This window comes from Artemia sp. Qi Xiang Cuo, chromosome 11 (assembly GCF_049724085.1).
Source record: "Artemia sp. Qi Xiang Cuo chromosome 11, ASM4972408v1, whole genome shotgun sequence".
Lineage (NCBI taxonomy): Eukaryota > Metazoa > Arthropoda > Branchiopoda > Anostraca > Artemiidae > Artemia > Artemia sp. Qi Xiang Cuo.
The window spans coordinates 67,551,994-67,578,385 of record NC_142804.1 but is presented as its reverse complement, the minus strand read 5'-3'; positions in this window follow the sequence as shown (position 1 = coordinate 67,578,385).

Genomic DNA, 26,392 nt, shown 5'->3' with positions numbered 1-26,392 from the left:
ATAATTGTGCAATAATTTAAATAAGGAGCAATCAAAGAATGATAAATTATTTATAAAATTGAAAATGGAAAAACATGTCGCAAACGATACATAGACCCAATATTTTGCGAAAGTTTCACCCTTAAATGATCAATATGAGTTTGAAATGACAAAAGGGGATCAATAAAAACTCCTAAATAACGATATGATTGAACTCTACGTATTTTATGCTCACCAACTTGAAGGTCCTGACATGAAATTTTTTTAGTAGCACGTTTTGAATGACCAAAAACCATAAATTCAGTCTTCTTAAAATTCGGTACTAAATAATTAGATACAAACCATCGATTAACTGAACTAACAGTGTTAAACAGATTTTGAATCAATTTAGATGAATCCTTCGCTTTAACAGAAACAGCTGTGTCATCTGCAAATAAAATTGCAAGACCATTATTTCCCAGCAAACATCGTGGGAGATCATTAATATACATCAAAAATAAAAGCGGACCTAATACCGATCCTTGTGGGACACCAATATCTTCAAGATCATTTAAACTAGACAAATGTCCATCAACATCTACCACGATTTTACGTCTATAAAGGTATGATCTTATTATTTCTAGTCCTTTCCCTCTTATACCGGAATTTTCCATTTTATCAAAAAGAATTTCATGGTTTAAAGTGTCAAACGCTTTTTTAACATCATAAAAAACAGTAGATACATGATAATTACTATCTAATCATTCATTTATTTCTAATACAAGAGCTGCAACTGCTTGTTCCGTCGAATGGCCTGCCCTAAATCCAAACTGATGTTTGGTAAAAAAATTTATTTTATCTAGATAATTAGTAATCCTTCCTTTTAAAATCTTTTCCAATACTTTAGACAATGGTGATAAAATTGCAATAGGACGATAATTATTTGTATCAGATTTATCTCCTTTTTTATGCAATGGTATTACACGTGCAATTTTCCATCTTTTAGGAAATGTACCTGAGAAAATACATAAATTTAAAATATGAAGCAATGGTTCAAAAATTTCACCTGCAATATTTTTTAGCAAATTAGTTGAAAGTTCATCATATCCCAATGAATTACCATAATTTAAATTCTTAATGACCTTTTGAAATTCTGCAAAAGTAACCGGGGCCATAAATATGCTCGTATCTTCAGTGGGCGGTAGATATTTTTTATGCGACCTTGGGGAAGAAAGGTCAACTTCTCCTGAAACAACAGATGATCCAATACTAGCAAAATATTCACTAAACTTCTTAGCAACAGCTTGTGGTCCTCTAAATTCTTTACCATTAATATCAAATAACACTTCAGGGTGTAACAACTTTTTATTTCTTCCAATTTTATCTTTAATTAAACTCCAAGTTTTTCTAGGGGAATCTGAATTTCGAAAAGAATTTTCATAATAACGTCTTTCACTTACTCTAAGGATCCTTACCAGCATATTCTTATAATTTTTAAAACGCGTTATATTCATTTCCGTGGGATATTTTATTCTAATTTTATATAAACGATTTTTCTCATTAATAGATCTCAAAAGTGATTCATTTATCCAAGGTTTTTTTGGGGTAAGTTTCTTTCCTCTTGGGCTTTTATATGGGCAAAAAAGATCAAGCTTTTCATTCATAATATAATAAAATTTATCTAATGATTGGTTCGGATCCTTCTCATCAATTACAGGACTCCAATCAACATCACCAAGCCCTTCTTTTAACCTTAACACATTTTTATGTGAAAAATCTCTACGCTTGGTTTGATTTTTTTTATTATGCGGAAAATTTATAAGAAAATCAGACATAATTATACAGTGGTCAGATGAATCATCAGGAATAATAAATGTATTAACAGCACTATAAGGTGAAAAAATATTATCAATAAGTGAAAATGATGTATCAGCTATTCTAGAGGGCACAAAACATACGGGGTTTAGTCCATAAGATAGTGGGCCTTCCAAAAACTGCAAAATATTTCTATCTATTCTATTCTGATCTGCAGATAGGAGTTTCATTAAATCAATATTAAAATCACCCATAACTAAATAAGGAGTATTAAGACTAGCTAATTTATCCAACATACTTTCAAAATGATTTTTAAATTCTATCTGGCTGGATGACGGAGTACGGTAAATAACTGCAATTAAAAGCTTCCGATTATTTGGAAAAGAGCATTCAACTACACAAGATTCAAAAATCATTTCAATATTCATTGGCAAAAAATCAATCCTTATACGTGCTGGTATGCAATTTTTAATCAAAACACCTAGACCCCCTTGTTTTTGTCTTTTCCGACCGATGTGAAAAAATTGGTAATCTTTTACATGTATATTTTCAATTGAAAAATCATCTAAAAAAGTTTAAAATAGGCCTAATATATCTGTATCTGAATCCGACAAAAAAGTTTCAATCACATCCTGCGCAGTCCTCCAACCCCGGAAATTCCAAAACGACATCCTACTTGTATTTACATTTTTTCTTACCAGCTCATTCATAAATATATATTGATTTTTTGGGATATCAAAATTACTAGAAGTATCTTCATCATCACCAGCTACAATAGTTTGAAAAATTGACTGAAATGAAAGAGAATTCCGCTCAAATTCTTTTAACCTTGATGATGGAATTTCACGATTATCTCTATCCATTATCAAATATTAACCCCACGTTAAGAGAAACCACACCATGCCCCAAAAGACCAGCAAACCATAATAAAAAATAACAATTAAAAAAACAAAACCAAAAGAAAAGTAATCTCCATTCCAAGTCGTTTTCCCTCAGTACGATTAATCTGCGCAACTTTTAATTTAGAAACATAAATATCTTCATCAAAACCAAAAAACACTACTACTGTTTCCAGGCCTAGTATCACTGAAAGCCAAGACCAATCCATAAGAACTCCAATCACAACCCGGTACGCTCCGCGCCGCGCTATACATTATACACCATTAATACTTTTCCTCATTTTGTTTTTTTTTTTACATTATTCCATCCACAACATCTTTTTTAAAAAAAGAAGATAAAAAAACACGAGACAACATTACTTCATACCAATATGCTATCAATAAGCAAAACTTATATGCAATTATTAGCCGAAGAACTCTTAAATCTGCCTTGGATGCAACTTGATACACCATGCCGTTCCCGAGATGTTGCATTCACACGATTTTGATAACCTAGCAACCCAAATTGTTTTTTGTTTTTTTTTTTACATTGCTACTTAACCGTGCTTAGATTATGAGTCCATTGGAGCTATAATACGAAAGTATTTTTGTGGATTAAAAAAGATAAGCCCCTTCCCCCTCGCCAACACAAGTTTAAAGAACCCTTGACCTACGCTCCCCTTCTTTTTCTCAGTATGATCCAAAAGCTTAAACTGTCTCCCCCAAGCTGTCCCCGACATATTGCAGGTATACTATTTCGGTGATCTATATTTACATAGCGTCTTGTGATTTACCTGTGTTCCTCCCTCGACTCTAAATTCGGGATCCACCCGTCCTCTCCAACATTCCTTAAAAGTGCACCTGATCTTTGTATATTATACCTGTACACCTTGAAAGTATACCTGAAAAGACATGATAAGATCTTTTGACATATCCAGGAACGCGTGCCGTTTCCAGAGTATCCCCTATGGGAATGTTGTTCTAGCAAACGATCCCTAAGAGCTTCTAGCGGATCGAACAGCCAAGACCGTACACGACCGCCTTTTCTGCTAAATTTATCTGTGATCGTTGGATAATTTGTTCGATCAGAATGCTATTGCCTCTGGGTCTATGATTTGATTATGATTTGATTTGATCTATTATCTATTATGATTCTATTATGAATCATAATAGATTCTATGATTCTATGATTCTATTATCTATTATGATTTGATAAAAAAAATATTTTTTCAAAAATTGAAAAAAAATTATCCACGCATTTCTTTTTTCATTCTTTTCTCCTCTTCCAACATAAAATTCGAAATCAACTTTCCCCACACCCAACAAAACTCTTGACTTGATTCCCAAGCTATGAGGCAAGACCTGCCAGGCTTATCTAAACGTAAATTCGAAAATTCTCATTTGCGAAGAGAAAAAAACCCCTCCCCTTTATTTGAATTTTTTCTCCATCTAAATGCTTAGAATTTTCAGTTTTTTCTCCATAAAAGCAACTTCTGCCCAAAAAGGACATTCTCAAAAAAAGACCACATTCGGGCTCGTAGCTACGACACACGATTTGAAGTCTTAGACTCTACCACCATAGCTGGCCTTGCTTGGTATTCGGTTTTATACCTTTTGTGTTTTAATATACACAAATCGACGTTTTTCCCTATGACAGGTCTTGTTAAAGCCACAACAAATTGGACGTAGCAGATTATTGTAAAATAACAGGGACTTAAAAGAAACTTTCAGTTTGTACGGAAGGTACAATCAAAAGAATTTATACGGGAATGGTTACCAACTCTCCAAAAAAACTATACACGTTTTTCTTTATGCTTCCAATCTCTGATGGAAAAAAAAACAACCGTTACGCTAGTTGGAGGCTTTTTGTTTGCTCGAGCGACAGCTGAGGCGTTTAGCCTTGGTAGTAATCAACAGCTCTTTTGGCATGTGCTTCTGTTTCACCAGGTTACCTATTCTGCAAGTGAGGAAATGTACTTTATCCATTTTTTCAAAGTTCTTCATAGCCATAGAAAAGTAGTATTGCCACCACAGTCAGTCTGCAAAGTACTACAATTGCCCAAATTTGTGTGCTATAGACCAGCCTGAAGTAGTAGCCCATCACCCTGGCCATCGCCTAATGTTCAGTGTTGTCAAACTTTGAAGAAAACACCCATCGCCGATCGCCCAGTCTTTCAAATTCATTACAGTGTTGCCAAATTTTTTTCCTATAACCTAAAGAACTATTAGAAATGCTTTAACACAATTACTTCAGAGCAGAGGAGATTCTTAGGGGTCAGCTATTACTTCAGGATGGTTTATGTTAATTTAGAGCAGAGGAGATTTTAAGGGGTATTACTTCAGGCTGGTTTATAACCAGCCTGAAGTAATGGCCCATCACCCTGGCCATTAGATCATTTATAAGCACTTTAAACCACTTATTTGCCTTAGAACATCTAAAAGCACCTAAGATAACAATAAATTCTTTAGATAATAAAGACATCAAACACTTATAAACACTAAAAAATCTTGATAAAGGCTCTCGATCGCTTTAAGCGATTTAAAATATTTGTAATGCAAAGGCAAATTTATACCGTGAGATCACTTAAAAAAACTCTACATTACTTACAAATAACCAAAATCATTTTAAACACTTTTAATCACTTGTAAACGCTAATGAATACTTAGAATTGCTTTAGAACGATTATAAGCACTTCTGGTCAATTGTAAACGTTTTAGATCACCTATGAACACTTTAGATAACCTAAAAACTCTTTAGATCCCTTATAAAAGCTCTACATCACTTACAAATGCTTTTGATGACTTACAAACACTTAATATCCCTTATAACCAGCCTTAACTGAACATAGGGCGATGGGCTATCTCTCTTAGAATCTCCTCTGCTCTGAATTAATATAAACCAGCCTGAAGTAATAGCTGAACCCTTAGAAACTCCTCTGCTCTGAATTAATTGTGTTAAAGTATTTCCTCTGCTCTGAATTAATTGTGTTAAAGTATTCCCAAAAGTATTTCCTATATTGGAGACAAATTTTGTCTCCAATACAGGAGACAAAATTTGGCAGCACTTTAATCAATTTGAAAGATTTGGCAATCGGCGAAGGGTGTTTTCTTCAAAATTTGGCAACACTTAATATAGGGCGATGATCATGCGAAGGGCGATGGGCTATTACTTCAGGTTGGGTACTATAGAGCGATTTTTGGTGCTATAGTAAAATAAATTGGTTGTAATAATGCTAAAATTGCACTTTCTTTCTATTTTAGTAGTAATTCATTAGTACTGAACATCTGGTACAATGCTACACATAATAAAATAGTGCTAATATAGCGCTGTCGTGCAACAGTTGGCAACCCCGTAGAAAAGGGAATAAAGCAAACGGCTTAAGTCTATGGTTCTAATCTTGTTCTAATTAAAACCAATAGGAGTACATGATATTATCCTAACTTGCAAGAAGACAAAATCTGAATCTATTTTTGGCAGGTTTTGTTTGAAGGGGTTTAAATTATGAAGTATTTTTGAAGAATTTGAAGTTTTGAACGACTTGTAAAATTTTGACTATTTTGTAAAATTCAAAATTTTTTAATAAGAATTTGAAATTTAGTTTCAAGATTTCAAAGAATTTGGGTTATAAGTTTTAGACTTTAAAATGTCAAGGACCAGAGACAACGAAATCTGATTGTTTGAATAAGTCATTTATGGATTTGCACGTATCTTAAAAGGTATGAAAAATTCGATCATTCAATTTTGATGAAAAGACATGCAAATGCAATTATGCAGTTTATAGTAGTAGCGGGTGCCAAGTTAAAAACGACAAATATAGATAAAATCATCATGAAATAAGCTGAAAACATATATGGCAAGAAGCAGCTTAAGATCTAGCTTTTCTTTGGAGGCGTAGCAGTCTTTGGAAATCAACAGTTGCTAATGGTTGAGTTTCTACGGACGAAAAGCATGCTTAAATTAGATTTGTGTGTTCATTTTCACGGTTCAACGTTGCAACACTGAAAATATGAAATGCTGCCCAAAAACTTCATAGCTTTGAAACAATCAAAAAACAACCAAACAACCAAAACCTCATGTTCAATGGAGTTAAACAACCTTCCAATAATGACTTAAAGTCAGTAGTTCTTGACATTATGACAAACAAAATGGAGCTTGAAATATCTAATCAAGATTTGATGGAATTAAAAGATTCAAGCTAAGCAAACGTAATAGTAAACAGGATGCAAATTTAAGTCTGAGGACCTTACTTCTAAAGTTTACAAAGGAAATTCAAATTGGCTCGCACTGTTTTTTTTTGTGTCGGAAAATCTGACGAAACGAAGACATGATGTTCTGGACTTAGCACGGGATAGATACGGGAATGAGCAAGAGTGGTCTGATCAAAGTCGGATTTATGTACGTCTTACTAGTGTTTTGTTTCCCCGTCGTTTATGGTCTATTGACGATATTGCTTTATAGCGTATGGTAAAAGCTAAAAGTTGTTATATTTTCACTACTTGCTCGATTTTTATGAAATTTTTTTTTAGAAGATGTATTGCACGAAGTTAAGTTAAAGTTGTGGTAAGAGGCTAAGGACCTTTGAAAACAATCTGTTCCGAGCTGGAGATATTCTTAATGCTAACATTGCGCAGAAAAGTTCTATCACATTTCGACGGAATAGAGATAGCTTTTATCTAAATCTAATTTCTTCGGTATTAATGCTAATGAAAATTTGTTTTGTCTTGGTCAATGGAATTGTCACGTGACACCGTCGTAGATTCTGCGTGAGATTCTGCAGATGCTTGATAGTACGAATTACAGAGTTTATATTACATGCCTATGTGAGACTTTTTTAACGTCAGAAAATTATTTGTCGCTTTTTAATTTTCCAGGATATCAACTTGTTGTCAAAAACAGAAAGACAAAGACACGTGGAGGCTTAGCATTTCTTGTTAAGGAGCATCTTATGGCTAATGTAAGTGTAAGGGAGGATTGTTACATTTTGGTATAAAAATAAGGTTGAAACTCTTACTCTTGAGCTGGAAATTGGCGGCAATAGGGTTTTGATAAGTGAGGTATGTAAGCCACCGTGTACTCCAAGGGAGGAATCTGAACTTGGGTTTGGTCGTGTTTTGAATGAGATACAGTTGAGTACTTCCCAGTTTATTTGAAATTGGCGGTTTCAATTTTAATCTTATACATTCGGATGTTTGGATAATGAGTTTCTTAACCTTACGGTTAGTCCTGATTTATTTCCTTTATTAGGGATTCCAACGCGCGTTCCTCAACATTCAGCAACATTAATCGATCAAACAGTTCGTGGTAACGAACTGTAAGTAAGGAGTGACCCGGCTCAATGGTAACCGAAACTGTAGAAAACGAAATTTTGATATCAATAGATACATCAAAAGAATCAAACTTTAATGCTGATTTCAAATATACAAGTTTCATCAAGTTTAGTCCAACCTATCAAAAGTTACGCGCCTGAGAAATTTGGCTGATTTTCGAAAAAAGGGGGAAAGACCTGCTAAAAATTATAGAACCTTAATGAAAATCACATCATCATATTCAGCGTATTAGAGAACCCTGCTACGGAGGTTTCAAGCTCCTATCGACAAAAATATGGAATTTTGCGTTTTTTTGCCAGAAGAAAGATCACGGGTGCGTGAGTAGTAATGCATCTATTGAAATGAACCGTACAAGAAAACCTACACCTTAGGCAGTGCGGTTTGACGATTACATTAGAAAATGCGACCAATCCTTTACCTATAAAGTGGCCAAGCATGTTTTGAAACTATAGTCAAGGCCGTATAAGACAATCAGACTGTTTTTTTTGCTATTGATATCAATTGCACAAGAATATACACTTCGGTTTCACGTGCACATTTAAAAAGATCTGGCAAACCAATAAAGTGGTCCAACAAGTTTTGAGAGTATAGTCGAGATTATATAACACAACCAGAGTGGTTTTTGAGGCAATATCCGTTTTTTAGGGCCAATCAGTGACAGCGGATGTTGCTCCATATACGATAACTTGATTGATGATTGGATACAAATAAAAAAGAGTGATTTTCTATCGTCCTTGAGATTTTGTATATAATGGCCATGCATTACGATTAAATTTCCGTAATGTTTTAACATACCATGGATAATACACTATATATTATTGACTTTGAAGCTATGCCAACTTCGATTTATAATGTGAGTAAAGTTTAGTAAATTTTCTTAATTTATTTCCAAATAAAATCTTTTTACCACCCCACTAGTAAATTCAAATTTCAGGGGACATAGCCCTCCCCCCAACACTACAAACTCTACAATATGATGATTATAGTCGCTAGAAAACGTAAAATACGCTCTTTTTTCCATTATGTAAATCCCATCCCCCCTCCTCTCCTCTGTTTACAAGTTTAATTCTTTAGAAATAGTTATTTCGTTCAAAAAATGTCATTTCCCATTATCAAATATAGAGTGTACTTTCCCTTCTGGTCTAAAACCATCTGTGTTTATATTACAAAAAGGGTCGTTTTTAGAACCAGACTTCACAAGTGCCTTATCTAAATTATGAAAACAAAGGTTTGGTATTTAGTAATGGGAATGATTAATACGGGCTTTGTGTAATTCTAACCAGAAACTCAGAATTGATATACATCCAAATCGTATTCAAAATATTTTCTCGGAAAAAAATTTAAGTTTTGTATTAATTTTGGATATCTATGGATATTTATATAGTTATATCATTAAGGAAGTTGCTAATTAAAGAATAGGAGACTAATCTCAGAATTGATATACAGCCAAATCGTATTCAAAATATTTTCTTGGGAAGAAATTCAAGTTTTCTATTAATTTGGATTTTAGCTCGCCTTTAACAAACTTAGCCGTAGCTAGTTGAAACTGTGCATAAATATCCTAATTTTTAGTCTAATTGCGTGGGTACTAAAGGAAATTTTTTTTTCTGATTGCGTGTGTACTAAAGGAACATTTTCTTTTTCTGATTTTTTATGTTTTCGCAAGAACATAGCTCGCCTTTAACAAACTTAGCCGTAGTTAGTTGAAACTGTGCATAAATATCTTAATTTTTAGTCTAATTGTGTGGGTACTAAAGGAACAATGAACATTTTTTTCTGATTTTGTGTGTTTTCGCAAGAAAATAGCTCGCCTTTAACAAACTTAGCCGTACTTAGTTGAAACTGTGCATAAATATCTTAATTTTTATTCTAATTGCGTTGAGTACTAAAGGAACATTGAAAATTTTTTTTTCTGATTTTGTGTATTTTCGCAAGAAAAAAGCTCGCCTTTAACAAAATTAGCCGTAGTTAGTTGAAACTGTGCATAAATATCCTAATTTTTAGTCTAATTGCGTTGGGTACTAAAGGAACATTTTTTTTATGATTTTTTGTATTCTCGCAAGACAATAGCTCGCCTTTAACAAACTTAGCCGTAGTTAGTTGAAACTGTGCATAAATATCCTAATTTTTAGTCTAATTGCGTTGGGTACTAATGGAACAATGAGTATTTTTTTCTGATTTTGTGTGTTCTCGCAAGAAAATAGCTCGCCTTTAACAAACTTAGCCGTAGTTAGTTGAAACTGTGCATAAATATCTTAATTTTTAGTCTAATTGCGTGGGTACTAAAGGAACAATGAGCATTTTTTCTGATTTTGTGTGTTCTCGCAAAAAAATAGCTCGCCTTTAACAAACTTAGCCGTAGTTAGTTGAAACTGTGCATAAATATCTTTGTTTTTAGTCTAATTTCGTTGGTACTAAATGAACAATGAACATTTTTTTCTGATTTTGTTTGTTCTCACAAGAAAATAGCTCGCCTTTAACAAACTTAGCCATAGTTAGTTGAAACTGTGCATAAATATCTTCATTTTTTCTTCTGTAAAAAGGGGAATAATTTTTCCATAATAAATTTTTCTTCTTTTTTTAAGGAGGAGGATTCCTACAATTACTCCCCCCTGAAAAGAGAGCAAGATGGAACGATGCCACATCGATGCAAGCTGCAAGGCCTTCCATCATCAAATATGCTGATTCCATTACACATGCTCTGGACCAGCCAAAAACCGCACAACTTTTAATGCCAGGAGCCTCTCACACCAATGTCAGCTCTGCGCAAACCTCTATGCAACCTGGCAGATAGTTGAAAAGAGAGTGGATGGCTTCTCATAATGTACCAGTCCCGTCTACTTAAGATCGCGAGGTCACCCCCCTTTACGCTTTGCCAGGAGCTTCATGCATACAAGTGCAGTCTGAATTTGGAAATGTAGGTATTTTACCTCTACCTTCTACCTTATTATAGAAATATCTACCTATTTCTTTCCAACTTTTTTTAGCCTTTTCTTCTCGCCATTTTTTTTCAACACCCTAAGAGTTTGTGTGTCAGAAATATTAAAATATTAACCCCCGCCCCAACAATTGTTTTAAATTTCTCTGCTCCCCTCAGAGATAGCTGAATATAATTTTGTTTGTTTTATTGTAAAAGAAAGCAGTCTTTTGCTTCTTTCTTAACTTTCTGGGGGTGGGGGTGGAGAAAAGTATTTAATTAAATAAAACTAGGAGGGGGTAAATTGAGTTCTGAGGGAGGTGTGAAAATGGTACTTATTTAATATCAGGGTAAACATACGACTTGAAATGCCTCAGGATAAATAGACTATTGCCTCTTTCTGAACTTTCTGGGGAGGGGGGGGGGTGGGGTGGAGGCAAGTATTTAGTTAAAATAATGCTAGGAGGAATTGAGTTTTGTGGATGGGGTGAAAAATGAACATGGTTTTTTTAACTTTATAAAATAGTGGTTATTTCACATTGAAAATAAACCTGTTTTTCTATAGATTAATGAATTAGTAGCACCATCTTCATCAGGTCATGAATCATTCATTTTTGGTGGACCTGAACCAGTCCCAGCACCACCAATGGAGTTTAGGGATGAACCCACATTAGTTCTAGACAATATGGAATGGCATAGGGGTTTTATAAATGATTTTTAGGAGGACATGGCCAGCCTAGATGATTTAACTTGTGACATTCACATGGTGGAGGACCCGGAATGAACAGATAAATTTATGCGAGAGCATTTAGGTGTTGTTAGTAGTAGTGCATCTGAACCGGGTCCTCATAAAGAAATTATGTCACAGGACAACACAGGCTGGATTGATAAGCTATCCCCAAACACCCTGGAATACATACTAACAGGCTTAGAGGACTTCATGCCACCTCCATCCAATGCAATTGAAGAGACTGGGGATGGTGCTTTTGACACTTCTATGTTACCCCCCCCCCCACCATTCTGGTTAATGATACACATAGTAGTAGTAGTAATAGCGATATAACAACACCGCAAGTATCCCCTCTTCCAGATTTTTTCTTTCCAACTCTGCCTTGCACCACACAAAGGTCTACAGTGCCAAATTCAGTGATCCATTTAACTCTCTAGTGTCAGGGGATATAATAACATATCCCCAGGTCATTACACATTTATATGCTAATAAGATTCGAGCCATTCTTGAACAACAGATGGGGGTGTGAGGGTGGAGGTCAGTTTAAAAGCATCAATAGCACTAAAATATTTTTTTAAATGAAAATGCGAGCGAGCTGTATTCGAAATACTTGCACACAGAGATGTTGGTCATTCGCCCGCATTTATCAAATTATGGGGAGATTTTTCTAAATTGAGTTAATAGCATTTAAACTAAGTGGGAAAATTATAACAAAGGGGGTAGTGGGTCGGTGTTTTTATTTATTGAAAGTTTAAATGTTAATATTAGTACATTTAAAAAGGATTTTATTTTAAGAGGGGGGAGTGGGCCGAGGGCAATTGAATTAAAATATCATTCAGATTTGAAGGGGTGTCAGGGGGTACAACGAATCTGTTTCGATACGAGACTACAGTGTTTCAAGTATGCATTTTTAATTGCCGCCTACAGACCACTTCAAAAAGATGCCACTAAGAAAAAGTTGAATGAAATGGCACTTAATGGTAGGGAGGGATCAAAGTTCTCCATAGTAGATTTTAATTGTTTAAATGATCAATTTCTCGTAACACTAAAAGGAATAGATATTTTCGAGCGGGCTAATGCACATTAAAAGATTGGTGTCACGGTGTTACAGTATGAAACAGAATTTGAGGAGGGTCATCGTTCCGATAATAAGGGCGTATTATTTTCAGTGAGGGCTCCTTCAATTGAATCAGTGGAACATTGGGTGTGGCTTCTATACACGCCACCCTCAGAGCCTGATTCAATTGGACATTTTAATCCAATTACCGATGTTAGTAGGGTTTTGGGGGAGGTTAAGAACAGAGTAAACGTTATTACTGTCCAACATGCCTCTCAAGATTTTGGACTGATTTAAAGTTAAAGCATCAAATGAAACACTGCAAACGTCATGGATACCAGGCTGTGGAGACGGTAAGCAGAGAAAGAGCGATCTTACGTTTTAAAAATTTCCAAAACACGCTCCTACAGAGCAAAAGGATCTCTTTGGACTGCGAAACCAAACTCTCAGATTTGTACGATTTGTTAAACCCGAATCGTGTTAAAATAAATGAAGCCATAGGGGTCTCTTACGCACATGCGCAACGAGATTCGAAAAATACTATGCAAGTGCTGGATGTAGTTGAAATGTTGGGTGACGGTGAAGACTGCATGCGCCCGGTATTGGTCAGTGTAATCAAAACAGTGAACGGTGCAATTTCGCGCCTTTGTTACACAAACTATCCTATGCTCCTATCACCAGATGACAGATTGGCCATTAGAAATCGTAAAATGTGTTGGGTTTGCAAGGGAGAATTTGAAGATGGTGTTGGGAATGGGGGAGGAGGAAGGTGATCAACCATAATCATTTGTGGCAGGAAATTACATCGGGGGGTAGTAACTTTAGAGGGGTAGCACATCAGTCGTGCAATTTAAACGTTAGAAAGCAATATTTTGTGCCTGTTTTTATACACAATTCCAATTACGACTTAAAGTTTGTTATACCGGAGTTGGCTCGCATTGCCAAGGTTGGAGTTGTAGATGACGCATCGATAGATGGTTTTTTTTCATACAATATCATACCCAAATCATCGGAGAAGCTACTGCTGCTAGAATTCATGTGGAAAACATTTGACAAGGGTAACACGTGCCTGAATAGAATCCGTTTTTTAGACTCTTTCAGCTTCTTCCCAAAATCTTTAAGCCAATTGATTCAGGTACAGAAAAGTGACAATTTTGATAGCTTCCCCCTCCTCAAACAGCGCTTTCCCAATGATGAAATGTATGATTTATTAAGGTGTAAGGGTATATATCCATATGATTATTACAACTCTGGCTCGAGGCAAGATGCGGTGTCATTACCGCCCATTGAAGCTTTTTACAATTCTCTTACTAAGAGTGAGTGCACCACTAGCGACTATGAATTTGCTAAGAGGGTTTGGGCAAAGGGCGGATGTAAAAATGGGTGGAATTATTGTAAAATATGCTTGGCCATTGACTTACTCACTCTTCTGGACGTTGTGGGCAAGTAAACTTATAAAATCAATTGAGACTTTAGGTTTGATTTAACCTATCTTTTTTTCCCTCCTCGTCTGGTGATGGCATTGATACTTAAAATCATAAAAGAAGGAATAGGTATGATGGCCAACGTAGATCATTATCCGTTTGTCGAGATATCAATGAGGGGTGGACATTTTTTTACAGGGACAATATCAAGAAAACTTGTCCAACCGGACAGCACACCGATGAAAAGTCGGACGCAGTCTTTTTGGATATGAATTCTCTTTACCCATCGGCAATTTCTCACTACTGTTTGCCGTGTGGCAATTATAAATGGCTTGACAATCCGTGGGCTTCGAAATTCCCTGGCATTGCTAGTGTTGAGGAGAATGGGGCAGAGGGATGGTTTGTTGAAATTGACGGTTAAATACCCATGGAAATCCATGACTCGGTAAAAGACTTTGTTTTTCCGGGCATAAATAGACCGGTGGGTAGGGACTCTCTGAGACCCTACAATTTTTCTTTAGTAGAGGATGGGAGTATGCAATGGGTACCTTCAAAACAAAAACTAATTGCCGACCTCAACCCGAAACGGAATATCGTTTTTCATCTTGTGTTATTGAAATGGATGGTGTCCAATGGTTTCAAGGTCACAAAGATTCATAGAACCCTCCAATTTGATCATAAGCCTTACATGAAAACGTTTATTGACACCTTTGTCAGTAAGCGTTCACAAGCGAAAACGAAAGTTGAAAAAGAAGTCTATAAACTCATTTTGAACTCAGACTTCGGTAAAATGTGCGAAAAGGTACGAAACAGAAGTACAGCTAAAATTGTAACCAACCTCAAAGATTGTGCTTGAATCATTGCAGATTCATACTTCACATCATTCACAATCATATACTCTAATGTGGTGATCCTGCACTGTAAGAAATGAAACATTATACTAAATAAAATATTGCATGCGGGAGTGCAATAACTTAAATATCTAAAAAACTCATGTTGTCATTTTATTATAATGTATACAAGGTACAGTAGCCGATTGAGGGACACGTTCAAGTGTAATACGGGGACACTGATTCACTCCTGTTAAAAGTCAAAACTGAAAACCTATTGAATAATTTGGAAAATGGCGAGTACATTAGCTCACGAATGGACAACACCAATTGGGATGAATCCCGCCACCCAGAGCTAGCGAAACGCCAGGCCCCAAATCAAATTTAAATGTTAAATCTGAAACGGGAAGTGATCTGAAATCCAGTGGTGTTTTTCCTGGGCCGAAGGTATACTGTGTAGAAATGCACAACAAGGAAATCAAGCAAATTTGCCAGGGGGTGCTTAGACAATTTGTAAAAAATGATTTTGACAGGAGACTCCATATAAAACCTGCAGCACTTAGTTCAGTGATAAGAGTTAAAGTCATGGCGATTCACTCCTTACAATATAAAAACTAAACTGTTAATGTTAATAAAACTATCTGTACGGTCACATCAGACACAGTTTTTTCACTTTAGGATGGTGTGAAGTACTACCACACGGTCATTATTTAATTTCAGAGCGTGTTGAATGTATAGAGTACAGAAAACAACTCTGTCTAGAAAAATTAACTTAATTTCATTAAAAAGTACAAATTGGGCGGGAGGTTTTTTTTTGGGGTTGTTTTTAAATTCTTTTTTTTCTTTATCACAAACAATTTTGAATGTGTGTGTGTGTGTGTGTGTGTGTGTGTGTGTGTGTGTGTGTTTGTGTGTGTGTGTGTGTCTGTGTGTGTGTGTGGCAAGGCAGAGCAATTTCCACTTTTTAAAACCCCTCCCCCCACCCCGGCCCACCACAGCGGGCCCCACTTTCTGGTCCGCGGTGCATCCCGTGGCGCTTCCCGGCCCGCCGCACCATTCCCCCGCTTCCCGGCCGCCGCAGCGATCGCCCCCCGGGGGGAGCCCCATTCCAAATTTAAAATGCTGTAAATAAAAGTATGTGATATTATTATTATTTTAAGTGTGTGCATAGTCTAATAAATTTTGAATTTTTTTATAAATAAATAAAAAAAAGTGTATTTATTAAAGTGTTTTTTTTCTTGTGCCTATGTAACTGTTGTATTTTTTATTATAAATAAATTTTAAAAAAAGTGTATTTTTTTCATGTTTAATGTGCTTTTTTCAATGTAGTATTTTTTAAGTGTTGTTACATTTTTATGCGTATAATAAAAGAAAATATGATTCTTTATTCGTCTTCTTCTCATTATTATTCTTGAACGGACTAGTAGGGAAACTATTTAGTCATTAGACAGCTATAGTCTACAGTTATTTGTCTAGGTGAACTGTTGAAGGGAACATGCATCAATTTAAAACACCATTCAGATCGTTTCTGTGTGGACCGTCAATGTCAGGCAAAACAACACTCTTAACTAAAATAATTAAAAATTGCGATAAAATGTTTGTGGAAAAGCCGAAAAAAATCTACTATTGTTACAGTATTTGGCAGGATTCGTACAATAAAATAAAAGCAATTGGCATGGCGGGATTGGTGCAGATACAATTCATACAGGGACTTGATGTTTTCAGCATTATTGAACCAAACTCTTGGCTGATTATTGACGATCTGGCTGAATCTATTGATCAATGGTCCCAGGAAATGCTACAACTGTTCACTGTTCGCTCTCATCATGAACAGATTTCCGTTACTCTGGTTCTACACAATCTCTTTCATCAGAGCAAATGTATGCGAAAACTTGCTTTGAACTGCACCTACTATATCACCTAAGGAGATGTTCGTGATTCTAGCACGCTAATAACTCTCAATAGACAGTTATAACCTGACACCCCTAAAAATTTTGCTCTCAGAGATCAAGTAGGCAAATATTAAACCCTATGGTTATATCTCATTACATTTTAATCAAAACACACCCGAGGATTTGCGCATAGTCACAGATATTTTTGACAATGAAATTACAGTATATCTCCCCATGAACAGTAAAAAGAACTATTAGTTGCCATCATGACACTGAAAAAACTACATGAAAATAGACATTTATTGTTAGTTCTAAGCACTTCAAAACCCTCGCTTAGGAAAGCCATACTCAAACATGGTATTGACAATGATATCATTAATCTAATATCTCAACTTTGTTTAAATTTGACCGAGGGTAATGTTCAACTGCCAGAAGTAGTTAAGCAACAGGCAAAGCAACATCGTTCCATTGTACGTACATTGGCCTCTAAAAAGAAAGGAAAGAATTTTGAAAAGAAACGTCTTCTTCAGGCGGGCTGTAGCTTTTTCACACTTTTACTGCCAATAATTGCAGGACTTGTAAACAGTTTTCTCTAGAGAGAGAAAGAGAATGGCAAAACCCTAGAAATTGACTCCAATAGAACTCGCTCTCCCACCCGTAGAACACTTTGAGAACAATGTGAGTAAATTCATTGACAACGAGAATATTGAGGATGATAAAAAACTGCTTTTACTTCAAGATGCACTTCGCCGATTGGACAAAAATAAGCCTTATCGTGTGAAGGCCAGTGGTATTGATCACAAAAAAGAATCATCTCCTCAGGATTCTGATGCTGCTGCTTTAAAACAATTAAATAAGTTTTATTTTGTTTAAATTGTTTTGAAAATTTGAATTATATTGCCCAAATATTTGGTTCAAAAAATAAAACGACTCCTAACTTATCTCATGGAAAGTGGTCAAGATCATATTCAAGTTGATATGCAATGGGAAAGGGATTATAATTCAGGGCAAGAGCTATAATCTACTTGATTTAATCTATGATATGGTTATAAATCGTGAAGGACTATTCTCATTTGACGCTCATCTATACAATTTCTAAATACATTAAACTTCCCCAAAAGTCTTATTAGCAATAGACAAATATGAAGAGGAAGAAGAAGAAGAAGAATTTAAATCAATCTTGGAAAATACTAGCTCACCTATTAGAAACTTGAAACTGGTGGTGAGGAGGGGCACACCATTGATAGCTAGACAAATGCGAAAACGTATCAAGTCACCATCACCCCCATCACCAACCACAACTAGTATACAAAAGGGTACCGGACGTTACACTATGTGTTTACGTTCAAAATGGTTGAAGTTCTGACAGGTGTTTATGAAAATATTGGTGAAGCGGGGAGTTTAAGTTCCCCCACCACTCTTTCCAAAGTCATTGGTGTTCACACTAAAAGTCTACAAGACTATCTACAAAATGAATCAAGTTGCACTCTGCATAGAAATCATAGACTTCGTGCTAATCATTATCGAAAAACTGAAGCCTTTTTCCTATTGCATATAATGCAAGCAGATCTCCTAACTCTTGATGAGATTCAACAACGTCACAATACACCGTACAAGTACATTCTACTTGCAATCAGTGTTTATAGTCGTTATGCATATGCAATTCCATTGCGCTCGAAGAGAGGTGTTGAAGTTGCTCAGGCTATAGAAAGTATTCTTGAACAAGATTCGTATAAAAAATTCAAACGGATTGCGGTAGTGAATTTGTTAATTCCCATGTTGCAAAAGTACTAGTGAAATATAATACACTTCTCTATAATAGTCATAGTCCTATAAAGGCTGCATTGGGCGAAAGATTGATAAGAACTATTCGAATTTTAATTTCAAGATATTGTACATTGAAAAATACACCAGCTTTTATTCATGATTTAGATAAAATCATGTTTATCTATAATCAACGACCTCATCGATCATTGTCCAACTCAACCCCAACGGAAGTTCATCACTCTGATCATGGTACAATTGACATCTTTCTTAAACAATATTCCAATGAAACGATTGTCAAGAAGAAAAATAAATTCAATGTTGGTGATACTGTTCGAATTAATAGAACAACTAATGTTTTTTTAAAACGGTATTACTTGTGGTTAACAGTAGTTTATAACGTGGCAAACAATACTAGACAATAAACCCATAATTTATTTCTTGCGCGATACAAAATCTAAAGATATTTTCGGCAGCTTTCATGACTTTGAACGACAAAAAGTTAAAAATAATAGAGAAGTCTATAAAATTTAAAAGATTTTAAAGACTCGTACTCGCAGGGGTAGGAAACAGTTACTTGTTCGGTGGCTAGGATACAACTCTGATTTTCATTCTTGGATCGGTGTTGAAGATAGTGACAATGCCCAATGATTTCTATGCAACATTTATGTCCAACGTTTCCGATCCTCTCTACGACAACTTGAATAAGACAAGTGATTTTTGGACAAAACTCTCCCCCGCCATCAAATTTGACGGTGCGTATGAAGTGGCTCTTGTCGACTGTATTTATAAAAATACCTATGAAATCCTGAGAAAGAATCGTGTGTATTATATAAAAGTTTTACCATTCGATTGGTCACACTTTGTCGACTATGAATTGGTTAAAGCACTTAAATCTAGTGAATATCCACATGTTAAATTGAAATATATTGAATACGATAATATGACAGATTTGTGTGGTACAATCAATAGAAAAATCTCATATCGTAGGAATGGTACATTCCATTTTAATTATTCATTGGAACACGATAGGATTTACATTACCTCACCTGTTGACACTGAAATAATTATTCTCAATGATAATCTGAGAGACGTTCTTGACTTTAAACAGAATGTGATCAATGGGGGAAACGCTGTCACCGTTTACAGGATGAATCAAGTTATTTTTGATGATTATTCACCTGGTTTCGCCTCGGACTCTTGCATATTTCTCTATGCATCCTTTGTGGAAACATCGAGAGTTGGTAATTCAAAATTCTCCCTCCTACGTGTTCTTGAACGAAAAACAACTCATGAACTTGTTCATCCCTATAATATAAAGCATCTTCAGTGTGTTGCTGTAAACACTTCGTATTTGGAACTCTGTCAGATAACACTAAGAAGTGAATTGGGTGATCCTCAAGCAATAATAAAAGGCTTAGCAGTGATTACATGTCATTTTCTACCAATTGTTAGTGACAGCACAATCACTTAAAATGAATAATAGAGGAATTCCATTTGTCTGCCCCGACATCGATTGCTACGCTGATGCTTCGAGTCCATATAAAATAGACAATAGATTAGACTACTAAAGGGGAAGTACTACAATGTCTGGCTATGGTCTTGGTAGCTGGTTTGCTAGGCTATTTCGTTCTGCACTACCCCTTGTCAGAAAATATCTTGTACCTACTGCATCAAATTTTGCTGCCTCAACACTACAGGTCTGGGGGTCGGGCAAGAATTTCAAGGAGAGTGTTAAGGAAAATATTAGATCTTCAGCAAGAGCCGTTCGTGAGCAATTAAAATCTCGGCAAAATGGGGAGGGATTAAAAAGGATGCATCCGCATTATTCACTCATCAGTCTCCAGCCAGGCAGGAAGCGAAGGACATCAACAAGGACTTTGAGGAATAAAACAAGGAAGACCAATAAGAAGAAGAAGAAAAAGAAAAAGACTGTTAGATCAAAGAAGGATTTCTTCTCTTAAGATGACTTATCTCCTCCACAAGGAATAATATCCATCAATCAGTTCCTCATTAAATCTATTCAATGCTGAAAATGTTGATGTCAGTGTCAAGGATGGCTACTATGAACAATACACCCCCAACAACCCCTCTCGGAAAATATACACTTTCAAATATTTTCCAATGAAGACTATTTAATTGATTTGTCATCAACATTTATTGATTTAAATGTTGCGGTGAAGAAAAAGTCAGATAATACATCTCCAACTATTGCCGATGGACTCTCCTACGAAAACTGTATTCTACACAATCTGTTCAAACAAATTAATGTATTTATTAATGGAACATTGGTGAGCACTAGCAATAATTTATCCAACTATGGAAGCTACATACAATTTAGGATGATGACACCAAAGGCATACAAGGAGTTGAGAGGGCAATCATTGGGCTATTAATATCGATCAGGTGTTGATACTGACGGCGAGTTGACTACTGCAGTGAGCCAGGAGTATCATCTGGTTGGAAAATTAAATCAAGACTTATTCAATATATCCCAATGGCTACCCCCCAATGTCAAGATTGACATAGTTGCAACTGGCTCCATCGAATTTCATTTTGAGAAAAACACTTCCTGCAGCACCCGATGCAAATGTCATTATCACATCGGCAATTCTCTACGTCCGAAAACAACAGGTTATGAGCTCTGTTGCATTGGCAGCGGAAAAGTTAAGAGCCAATGGCAACAACATTAAACTTCTTGTCCCCCATACGTTCAACAATCAACGTCACATTGCCACCGGCTCTCGTAGCTATAGCGATTCATCATTTATCATTGGATAAATATCATCAAAATTGGCTTTGGCCTTTGTGAAGAGTGGCAGTGCCGCTGGATCCTGGACTGAATCCCCCCACGATTTTAATTTTTTGGTCTATCTAGCCTTGTGTGCAAAGTGAATGGTATTCCACTGTACACTCTATCTTTTGATAAAAAATCCTATAGAACTCTGTACGAGTTGACCATGCAATCCCTAGATCATGACTCTCAACTATTTGAAAATGGAATAACCGATTCAATGTTTTCAAAAAATCATGTGGTAATTGTTTTGGACTTGTCGGGGACTCAGGATATGAGCATAGTACGAACAGAGAATGTACGTTTAGATTGTACATTTGCCAATGCTTTGACTGAGAGCATCACGCTAATATCATTGAGTCAATTTGAAACCTATTGGGAAATCACACCCGACGGCAGAGTTCTACTAGACCTAGCACCATGAACACAAACCAAATAATCAACGTATTTAGTATGGATCCATACATGTCCCAGTAAAAGTCCTATTGCATACCTTCGGACTTCATTGAAAAAATTCCAAGTGTTAACAATACCCTAATAATTGTTAATAGCAGTCCATCGACTTTGAAGACTGGCCATTGGCTATACATCTTTCAAACAGCGAAGAATATTGAAATTTTTGATCCTCTTGGCCTTTCGTATAAATTCTATACTCCATACATCAGCAACTTTATTGAAAGCAGTGGGAAAACTATTATTCGAAATCAACAAAGAGTACAGGATTTAACGACTAAGACAAGTGGCTTTCATGCACTACTCTCTTTCATGTTCAGGTGTCGTAACTATACCTACAAGCAGTTTCTCGACATCTACGTTGGCGTACCTCAATTGAACGACTTTCTAGTGAAAATATACTTACAAGCGTTTTTAATATCGATTTTAGTGCCCTACGAATAAAATGTTCTAAAAATGTATGTGAAATTGTTTATTAATAAATGAAAAAATGTATATACATGATAAAAACGACTTTTCTACTCTTTAGATTTCATCTTCTACTAGGTATAGGTATTTGTCGACAACAACTAATGCAGGTAGATTATCTGAATTCATAGTATACTGATCCTGAAGTACTGCAATGTCAGGGTCATATTTTCTACAGTAGAGTGTAACTTCACTCTTGTAATATCTCTTTGTATAGTCAATTATACTATCCTCATTCATTCTATAGAATTGTCATGTTTCAATTTGCTTATTTGAAGCAATTTCACAAACAGTGTCCTCAAGTGTCGAATCGTATTCCGTCACAGCAAGATAAAATCAGTAGCCTTATAACGGTAACACCCATTGTCTTCACAACCATGCCGTAGAAATCGTATTATCTTGTTGTTCCAGCAGTTGAATCGGTAACCTGGATCCTCTTGCCAAACTTATATAAAATCACGGCGATATCAATCTCATTATACTAAACTAAAATATCGCGTAGGATTCTTTCCAATCATACCGGGATATTTATTCTCCCACTGATTACATTTATCATAGTGGCAATTGGAGCATAGGTGCTCTCTAGGATGAGAGTCACGCACCTCTTCAAGACAGGAATTACAACCTTTAATTTGTACAGCGTATCCTCTATGCAATTTACACGGGTTGCATAATCTACACTTTTCATCATACTCATCAGTCATTGTGCAATTCTCACATGACGACCAGCTTCCCAGTGTGTACATGCATAGTGGACATGTATGGAACACTTTCTTATGTGTTGACACTCTCACTGCTACAATGAAACTGAGCTACCAGCAAAAACAAATTGACTGGGATAGAGAGAGAGAGAGAGAGAGAGAGAGAGAGAGAGAGAGAGAGAGGAGAAAATAATACTAGAGCACAAAGTATCTCATGAAAAAAAAGTCCTAAATTTCAAAACTAATGTTTAAAAGCATATTCACAATATCATTTTGCTGTGTCGTGATTAATATATCAATAAATTATGTAAATGCATTTGGACCACGACGTAAAAGCTTCATGCAGTACTCTAATGACGTAGAATCAGTTTTCATTATATCGACAAGCATTCGCTGAGAAAATATTTTCCTTTGAATAGACAGGTCTAGAAAATCATCATCTAGAATCAAACGTTTTTCCATAAACACTAGATTCCCCATGATTCGCTCTTTCTCAAATCTATCCATTTTAGAGTCCTAACACTCTCACAACCAACTTCAGACTAACCAGAATTTTCTCTACTCTTAAAAAATATACGCTAGTCTACTATAGAAAGAAAAATACCTTTGATTTAGAAACAATTTTATTGAGCATAATTACAACAATAATATTCACTGATTCATTTTGTTCTCATCAATATATTTCACTAGCATATCTAATGCTGCCCGAAGTCTATTTATTTGCACAATATTCAGTTTCGCAGCAAAACATAATTGCTCCTCCAGCTTAAATTTGCTTAATGATATCACGTATCTATTATACATATCGTCCCATTCAAGGCATAGTCTACAGCCTCCGGTTATTTCCACAGCCACATTTGGTACTCGTATATCTTTGCTGCTACCGGCTCCATCATCAATCTCCAATAATGTAAATACACCACTCATTTTCTCTACTAATATCCTCTCAAATAAACTATTCTCTCTGAATTCAATTCTCTTACTAATATGAATTGCAATGAAAATCACTCCTTTTATTTGAATCCAATCACCAATCAAGTTATCGTATATGGAGTAACCACCGCTCTCTCTCTCTGATTGGCCCTAAAAAATGGGTGTTGCCCCAAAAAACCAGTCTGGTTGTCTTTTACAATCTCGACTATACTCTCAAAACGTGCTTGGCCACTTTATAGGTAAAGGATTGGTTGCTTTTGCAATGTAATCGTCAAACCACACTGCCTCAGGCGTAGGTTTTCTTGTACGGTTCATTTCAATAGATGCATTACTACTTGCGTGTTTATTTCTTTGTTTTTTTTTGTTTTGTTTTTCCAGGGTGTGATCGTATCGACCCAGTGGTCCTAGAATATCGTGGGAGGGCTCATTCGAACGGAAATTAAAAGTTCTAGTGCCCTTTTCAAGTGACGAAAAACAATGCTCATTTTTTTCCAAAGTCACCCGATCAAAATTTTGAGATACCCATTTAGTTCAGGATGGTCGAAAATATGATAACTATGTCTTTTAGGATAACTTAACCTTCCGAAGTCCCCGGGGGGAGGGCTGAAAGTTGTGAACCTTACCCAATGTTAACATATAGTATTGGTTATTGGGAAGTATAAAGACGTTTTCAGAGGGGATTTTTTCTGGTAGTTGGGGGGGGGCGCGGGTTATGTGGGAGGATCTTACCATGAAGGAAGTTTTCATGGGAGAAGGGACATTGCTATGAGGGGGGCGCCAGATTTCCCAGCATTATTTAAATAAAGATCAGGAATTATATATAAAAAAACCAGTTTTTTAACTGAAAGTAAGAAGCAACATCAAAACTTAAAACGACAGAAAACATTACGTATATGATTGGGTTCATCCCCTAGTCAATACCTCGCTCTTTAAGACAAAGATTATTTATTACTTTCATAAGAGCTATTTATTCTAATTAACGGCATTTGTGATTAAGGGGTCATTTTTAAAGAATTGGAACAAAATTTGAACTTTAGCTTAAAGAGCAAGGTATTGACCAGGGGGCGAACCCTCTAATATACGTATTAAAAATATAAAATATAAAGGTTCGTTACGTAAGTTAATTCGTAAGTTACGTATATTTATTACTAATAAAAACATTCGTAAATAAAATTAAACAGGTTTCGAGAAAGCCATTTAACCAAATAAAAGTAAAATCAATATTCAATTTTTTTTTAATTATTCATTTACTGTGAGCCAAATTAAAAACCTGCATTAATTCAAAAAAGTTCAAAAATTAACTTAAAAAAATAAGTTATTTTTAACTGAAAGTAAGGAACGACGTTAAAACTTAAAACGAACAGAAATTATTCTGTATATGAAAGGGGCTGTCCCCTCCTCAACGCCTCGCTCTTTACGCTAAAGTTTGACTTTCTCACAACTCCAATTTTTTTAAACAATGAAAAACTTTAGCGTAAAGAGCGAGGCGTTAAGGAGGGGACAGCCCCTTTCATATACGGAATAATTTCTGTTCGTTTTAAGTTTTAACGTCGTTCCTTACTTTTAGTTAAAAAAACTTGTTTTTTTTTATAAAATAACATGTTTGATCGATCTTGCCTACTTGCTATTTCTTATGCTGATGTAATAATTAGTGAGTCTTCCGATCATTTTCCTGCGGTGGCAGTGACTCCGTTTCTACGTGCACAAGAGCCAAAACTACAGAGGACAAAAAAAAGTCAAAAAAGAGAATTTTGATATATTTAGGCAAGAACTGAATATTATTTCGTGGCAAGAGGCTTATGATGAATATCCACTATATTTATTATGATATTGTGATGATGTTATGACGATATATTATGATGAATATCCACAGTATTTAATCAATTTATAGGTAATATTCAGCCGATAATTGATTCAACATCTCCAATGAGAACTGTCAAACTGAAGGAATTGACACCCAGAAAGCGATGGGTAATCCAGGAGCTTCTTCGACTAATCCAGAAAAGAAATGATTTGCAGGTGCTTTATTTGAATTCAGAATATAGGAAGTTTTCAATGACTATGAAACCCTTCGTAATGAAACTAATCGGCTTCGAAGAATTCGTATCCAAGAATACTATGGGAAGAAGTTTGAAAATAATAAAGGGAACACGAAAGGTACGTGGAAAACTCATAATGAATTATTAAGTTGTGGCAAGAAGAATGAAAATCCAGCTAGCCTAAAAGTTGACGATAGAGTAGTTGTTGAATGGAAGGAAATTTGTGATGTTTAGGGTGAGTGTTTTTAAAGAGTAGGTGAATCAGTAAGTGAAATCAGGAGTACGCCTTCAAAGAAAAGCTTGATCTTAAGCTGCTTCTTGTTATATATGTTTCCAGCTTATTTCATGATGATTTTATCTATATTTGTCGTTTTTAACTTGGCACCCGCTACTACTAAAAGCTGCATAATT